This window comes from Rhipicephalus microplus, unplaced genomic scaffold, assembly GCF_043290135.1.
Source record: "Rhipicephalus microplus isolate Deutch F79 unplaced genomic scaffold, USDA_Rmic scaffold_13, whole genome shotgun sequence".
Classification (NCBI taxonomy): domain Eukaryota; kingdom Metazoa; phylum Arthropoda; class Arachnida; order Ixodida; family Ixodidae; genus Rhipicephalus; species Rhipicephalus microplus.
The window spans coordinates 15801501-15809082 of record NW_027464586.1 but is presented as its reverse complement, the minus strand read 5'-3'; positions in this window follow the sequence as shown (position 1 = coordinate 15809082).

Below are 7582 nucleotides of genomic sequence, written 5' to 3'. Positions count from 1 at the left end.
GTATGAATGTGTCGAGTGTGTATGTCTTATCTGTAGTCTTGCAAGTGTGACTTGTGAGTAGCGCGATCTGTATACTGTTGGCCAATTTCCAAGTCTCGGTTTGACCACATGCAGTTTGTTTTGAGTCTGCCGGTCCCATAGGCGCTGCAAGCACGCCCTGAGCTCCGGTCTTAGAAATGGTTTCAGATCAAACACAGGGACAGCTACAGATGTATTGGCACCAGTGTTGTCTTGGGCAGATGCGGCCAGCTGATCCGCCAACACGTTTCCAGCGATTTTGCGGTGCCCCGGTACCCAGCAGACTACAACATGCCATTTAGGAGCGTATATAGTGCATAACAGAGAGTACAAGGACACAATCACGGGATTTTTATGTTGTTTTATGTCGCAGAGTTTTCAGAGCCACCACTACGCTTAGCAAATCTGTGTATATTACCACGCGTTGTAGTGGCAGTTTTTAATTTCCTCTACAGCCACAAATACCGCGTGAGCCTCTGCTTTGAAGGTGCTTCTTTCGGAGTACAGAATATCGGAGTTGGAGAAAGACGGGCCAACAGCTGCATAGGACACACCAGCGTGAGACTTCGAAGCATCCGAAAAATTCCGGGCAGGCGTACTTGTGTTGGAGTTGCAGGAAGTGTGTGCGGATATGTACAGTAGGTGCGTGTTTAGTGACTTCCATGAAAAATAGATCGCATTCTATGACTTGCCACTTCCATGGTGGCAGATACACTGCTGGAGCCATCAAACATTGTTCTAAAGGTGGCACAACTGTTTCCTCAGCGAGCCTCCTGACACGAAGTGAGTATGGCTGTCTCAGCGAAAGACGGTTATTGAACAAGGTACAGTTGGACAGACCATTTCCTGTGGAGTGAGTGGGATGTTCCTCATCAGCGTTAACCATGAAATAGTATGTAAAAGACAGGTAACATCTCTGGAGATGCAGCCACCATTCATCTGATTCTATGTACAGACTCTCTATGGGGCTAGTTCGAAAAGCACCCGTATAGAGGCGTATGCCTAGATGGTGGACAGGGTCGAGAATCATTAAGGCAGATGGTGGTGCAGACTGATAGATTAAAGCACCGTAATCTAGGCACATGCGTACAAGGCTTTTATATAGATTCATCAGACGTTGCCTGTCACTGCCCCACGTAGTTCGTGATGACGCTTTTAAAATATCCATGGTTTTTAAACACGTGTCTTTTAAATACTTGATGTATGGGATGAATGTCAGTTTTTTGTGGAGTATTAGGCCCAGAAATTTATGCTGTCTTCATAGAGAGACGTCGACGTTGCCGGTCAATCTCGGGATCGGGATGAACGCCCCTCTTTTGGCAGAACAAGATGCAGGTACTCTTTTGCGCATTCAGTTTAAAACTATTTTCATCTACTCATTGAGAGACCTTCTACAAACCTAGTTGAATCTGAAGATCACACACTGAGAGGTTACAGGACTTAAAGCCGACCTGCACGTCGTCAACATATGTACAGTAAAACATATTTCGGGGGATAACGAGGCGCAAAGAGTTTTTTTCACTATAAAAAGTGCACAACTCTATATCCCTCCTGGCGGCACTCCTAATTCTTGAACAAATGTCTGGGACAACACGGTGCCCACTCGAACACGGAATGTCCGATTATACAGGTAACTTTCGATTGTTTTGAACATTCTGCCCCACACACCTAGGTGTGACAGGTCTCGGAGTATGCCAAAGCGCCACGAAGTGTCACAGGCCTTCTCCTTATCGAGGAACACTGAAAAAATGAGATGTTTATGAATGAAAGCATCACGAATTCGTGCCTCGATACGGACAAGGCGGTCAGTAGGGGACTTAGCCTCTCGGAACCCGCACTGGTAAGGGTCAAGCAGTCTATTTGTTTCAAGGAAATGCATCAATCGTCTCTTCTGCATTTTTTCAAAAACCTTGCAAAGACAACTTGTCAATGCTATGGGCCTGTAGCTTGATGCTTAAGATGGGTCCTTGCCCTGCTTAGGTATTGGAATAATGTTTGCTTCTTTCCAGGTGAAAGGAATCTCATTGGAAAACCAAACGGCATTATACAAGAAAAAGAGGGCTTCTTGGGTTTCAGGAGGCAGACGTTTGCGCATTTCGTATAATATGCGGTCCGAACCTGGGGCGGTTTTGTTACAGCAGTTTAATGATGCTTGTAACTCAGCTATGGCGAAAGATTCATTGTATGCCTTATTCTTTGTTGATTTGAATTCTATTTTCTGTTTTTCTATTCTTGCTTTGTATCGTTAAAACGCTGGACTTTAATGGGACGAGCTGAAGACCTGTGTAAAGTGTGCACCAAGGGAGTTCGCTTGGTCTTCCAATTGATTGATTGATTTGTGGGGTTTAACGTCCCAAAACCACTATATGATTATGAGAGACGCCGTAGTGGAGGGCTCCGGAAATTTTGACCACCTGGGGTTCTTTAACGTGCGCCCAAATCTGAGCACACGGGCCTACAACATTTCCGCCTCCATCGGGCTTGGTCTTCCAAACCATTGCCTTGTGGGCTTACTAGAGGAAGAGGATGTTGTTCTCGTCCTACTACCCTACTGACCATTTTCCAGACTCTTGCTTCATGTGTATATATATATTGATTCCTGATATAAACCTCTGCCAGCTCTCCCTCCTGGCCTGTCGAGGCGTTGTTCTGCCATGGGACTTGATGTTTTTAAAGCTATAGGATTTTCAGCGGTTGGTGAGTCGCGAAGCAGCCTCCAGGCTTCGTTTTGTTGTTTGCGAGCGTTTCGGAATTCGCTGATCCACCACGGCACTCGTCGTTTTTTGCCCAGTCCAGATGTTTGCGGAATGCACTTAGCTGCAGCTTCAATAACAAAAGCAGTAGAGTATTGTACAGCTGCATCTAAGCTAGAACCGCATATGTCAGTGCAACTTGGGCTATCACCCTTGTAAAACTGGTCCCAATCGGTTTTTTCTATCAGCCAATTGAGAACCTGTGGAAGACTTTCATTTGGTGCTGCTGAGCTCAGAACTACAGGATATTAGTCACTTCCAAAAGGATAACTAATGATTTTCCAGTGAAGTAGTGGAAGAAGCGATGCAGATACAGTGCTTAGGTCGATTCACGAGTAGGTATGGTTAGCGAGGCTATAATATGTTGCCTCTTTCCTATTGAGGAGATACGTGCCAGAAGAGAAAAGAAACTATTCAATCCGGCGACCTTGTGCATCGCAGCGCGATTTACCCCACAGACTGCTATGTGCATTAAAATCTCCAATGAGAAGGTACGGTTCTGGATGTTCATCAATTAATGCCTAGAATTCTTGTTTACTAAGTTGGTGCTGAGAAGGTATTTAAATAGAGCAAATTGTGACCATTTTATTCAAGATAACGGCTCGGACGGCTACTGCCTTAAAGACGTCTGAAGTGGTAAATGTGTACAGGCAGTTCCTGGATCCACAACAAGAGCAACACCACCGGATGACGCGACCGCATCATTTCGATCCTTTCGAAACATGGCGTAACGACTTAGAAAGTTTATGTGTTTCGGTTTCTGGTGTTTCTCTTGTACACACAGCACTTTTTCTGTATATTTGTGTAAACGTTCTTGAATATCGTCGAGGTTTTTCAGCAGTCCTCTGACGTTCCACTGTAATATATGTGTCATTATAATCTGTGTGGTGCTGTGTGTACAAAGGTGTTGCCTTACGTTACAGGGTCCTTCGGAGACGCTGTGAGTTGAAGTCTTTCTTTTTTTGTGCGCTCCAAAGAGCTGCACCTCTCCATTGGCGTCTCGGGCACCGGAGGAGGCGTACTTGTATCTATCGCCATCGCCTCTTGTGAGGTGGTAGAGGGTGCCTGCTCGCCAGGCACTTTAACAAAATTTTCGGACCTAACTGCGCTTGCAGTGGTCTGAGGTTAGGCAGACTGGGAAGTCTGCTGGCCCTGTTTGTCAGGTGGTGAAGAACTGGCTGCTCCAGCCGTGGGTGCTTGTGGCGCGCCTGCCGTCCCACTCTGTGTGACTTTTGCTTGCACAGAAGCATGCAGCGCGGCGCCCCGGGGCGTCACATCGGTGAAGGAGGGACTGGACTAATGAATGGAGAACCATTTACGTGCTTCGTGGAAGGACAGATTGAACTTCACTTTATTCTCAAGGATTTGTTTTCCTTTCTTTCAGATAGGGCATGATCTCGAGTAGGCAGCATGGTCTCCTTCACAATTCAGACAGCATGATGTGTTTGAACTACACGTATCTGATGCGTGCTCGTTAGATGCACATTTTGCGCAAGATATGCGCCCTCAGCAACTTTGTGACCCATGTCCAAAGCGTAGGCATTTGAAACATCTGCGAGAATCTGGCACATAGGGCCTGACATGGAGCTTGCAGTAGCCAGTATCAATTGAGTCAGGTAAGTTACTGGTACCAAAGGTGATGATTATGTGTTTCGTGGGTGTTTTTTTGACACTTCTTATAGTTTCTCTTTGGACCTTGACTACATTCTGGTCTTGCCAGCTTTTTAATAATTCACTTTCGGACAGTCCAAGCAGGTCGTCATCAGAGACCACGCCGCGCACTGTATTCTATGACCTGTGTGGCCCCACTGAGACTGGGACATCCCCAATCGCTACCAGTTTAGGTACGTTCTCGTATTGGAGCTTGTCACGAACCTCCTAAAAGAGGTCACCGCTTCTCAACTTCGTTACACGATATCCTGGGCCGATTGCTTCAGTGAGTGTTTTCTAAACAAGAAAAGGTGAGATCGCTCGGACTGTTTTGTTTCTTTTTTGGCTATGCACGACATGAAACTTGGAGAAGGACTGCTTTGGTTTAGAAAAAAGAAACGGTTTTTCGGTACGCCACCTTTTTGGGTGGCGATCAGGAAAAGGGGGGAAAAGTTGGCTAAACAAATTGTGTACAGTTTGGCAGCGATGGCTGCCACCCACCACCGAGCCCTACAACGGGACGCTACAAGGTTGAATAGTGAACACTTAGAGACGCCAGCCCTGCATCGCCGCTATAACCGAATATAACTACCCAAGGTTGGGTAACTACACAGGGTTAACCCTCGCCGCCATGAAATTTGGAAGCAAACGAAAGAGAGAAGATGACAGGACAGATAAAATGTGATAAATAAAGACAACGATTAGGGGGAGAGAGAGAGGAAAAGGCGACTGCCCATTTCACCTGGGTGGGTCAGCCCAGGAGTGCGGTCTACGTGAAGCCGGGGCCAAAGGGGCGTGTTGCCTCGACTGAGAGCCTTAAAGCTCTAATCACCCAGCGTCAGCTCAACCCCCAGGATCCCCTTTTCCCCGGACACGGCAAAGCCACGCACGGCTAGGTGTGGGAAGGAGTCGAAACCCCCCATTAGCTCGGGTCCGTGGTGTCGCTACACACCAAACGCCTGCTTCCACAGACACCCCTGCGGGAAAAGGGAAAAATAACGCTCAAATTCTGACTGAAAGGGACCCTCCAAATTTTAAATATGTTTCACCTCATCACATTCGTATTGCGTGAAAGCTGCCTTTCTGGCTCTGCTACGGTCGCAAATGTACTGACTATAGAAATGGCTGATTCTAACAAGGAGACAATAGATCTGGCAGAGGCAGGGGCTTATTTATAGTGGTTTTCTACCTGAAATTCTATCAATTTTTTGGCTGCATAAAATTGTGTATATAAACACGTTCGTGTATATTGCGACGTTCCATTTCCCAAGTTTTTGTTATCGTCCCAAAACACCACACGATTCTAAGCGCAAACCGCGCCTGCAGTTTTCTACAAGGTTCCGGACTGTAGTAGATCATTTCGATAAGATCACGCCCACTGTGCGAACGGTACAGATTGTTCTGGAAGCTACGCCACCGCCAGCGATAACGCTAGAACATTCGACGGCAAGAGTATAAATGCCGAAGCGCTTCACCGCTTGTGAGCTGTTGATCAAAGGCCGACGCTGCGTTCGCCGCTATCAGTCCGAGACTGCTATCTGCGCAAGACTGCTGCTGTAATTAGACTTTCCCTTTACCGGACACAGGTTCGCCCAAATAAACAGTTAGATCCCAACACGAAGTTTCCTGTCTTCGGCCGCGTCACGACCCCGTGACATCTGGTGGAGGTGCTGCTTCGTTCATGTACCGGACGCCCCCGTCAAGCCGTGAACCCAGCCCCCGTCGCGAAGAAGATACCGACGCCAACCAAGAGCAGCGAACGAGCCGCCGACAGCAAGGTCTCCCACCGGAGTACGGCCTTCTACAAGACAAGGCGCGGAAGACCAAGACCATGACCTCGACTGCAGCGCAATGACAACCGGAGCGTCCCAGCCCGCGATCGTCATTCATCAACCCAGGGAACCGCCAACGTTCCATGGCTAATCGTTTGAAGACCCGGAAACCTGGCTAGAAACATACGACCGTGTGGCCGCCCTGAACCACTGGGACAACGAAGAAAAGCTCCGTCGTGTGTACTTCTACCTGGAAGACACCGCAAGGACCTGGCTAGAGAATCGGGAGTCCACCCTCCGAACGTGGGATGTCTTCTGCGGCGCATTTATGCAAACGTTCGCGAGCGTCGCTCGCAAATAGAGGGCCGCTGCTCTACTCGAGACCCTGGTTCAGCTACCAAATGAAAAGGTTGGAATTTTCACAGAGGAGATGACCCGCCTATTTCGTCACGCTGACCCAGACATGCCTGAGGAAAAGAAAGTTCGTTTCCTCATGCGAGGGGTCAAACAGGAGCTCTTCGCGGGACTAATGAGGAATCCACCGAACACCGTCCAAGAATTTGTATCCGAGGCGACCACCATCGAAAAAACGCTGGACATGCGCACCAGACAGTATAATCGTCGCCTGACTCCAGAATGCGCTGCTGCTCAAGTCAGTGACTCCGACGACCTGCGTGAAACGATCCGAGCGATCGTGCGGGAAGAGCTGCGCAAACTGTTGCCTTCGGCGCAGCCTCAAGTGGATTCGATCGCCGACATTGTGCGAGAAGAAGTCCGGCAATCGCTTCGAATTCCCGAAACACCGCTGCCCGAGCCAGAAACTATGAGCTACGCCGCTGCAGTGCGCCACAACGCTCCTCCCCGTCCACGCCAAAACGCCACCCCGTCGCACTTCCGTCGCCAGACGCCACCGCAGCCACCACCCCCACCGACGTCCTACCGTTCCCCAGCGGGCCAGCGCAGTGCACCGAGAAAAACGGACGTTTGGCGTGCACCTGACAACCGCCCGCTCTGCTACCACTGCGTCGAGGCTGGGCACACATACCGCCGTTGCCAGTACCGACAGATGGGACTGCGTGGCTTCGCCGTTAATGCACCGCGTCCGCAGCCAGGAGATCGGCCACGTGACATCGCCGACTACCTGGCAGGAACTCAATGGACACCACAAAGTCCTTCCCGTTCGCTGTCGCCCAGCCGCCGCATGTCACCGCACCTCCGGCAGTACTCTGGCCCAACGCGGGGCCGGTCTCCTACCCGTATCCGGGAAACTAAGGGCAGCAACCGATGGAGGTGCGGTTGCTGTGCGACGAACTACCGAAGATCCTCCGACGACGACGACGCCGCGACGGAGCTTTCCGAACACAACGCCAAACAGACAAAGCCCTGACA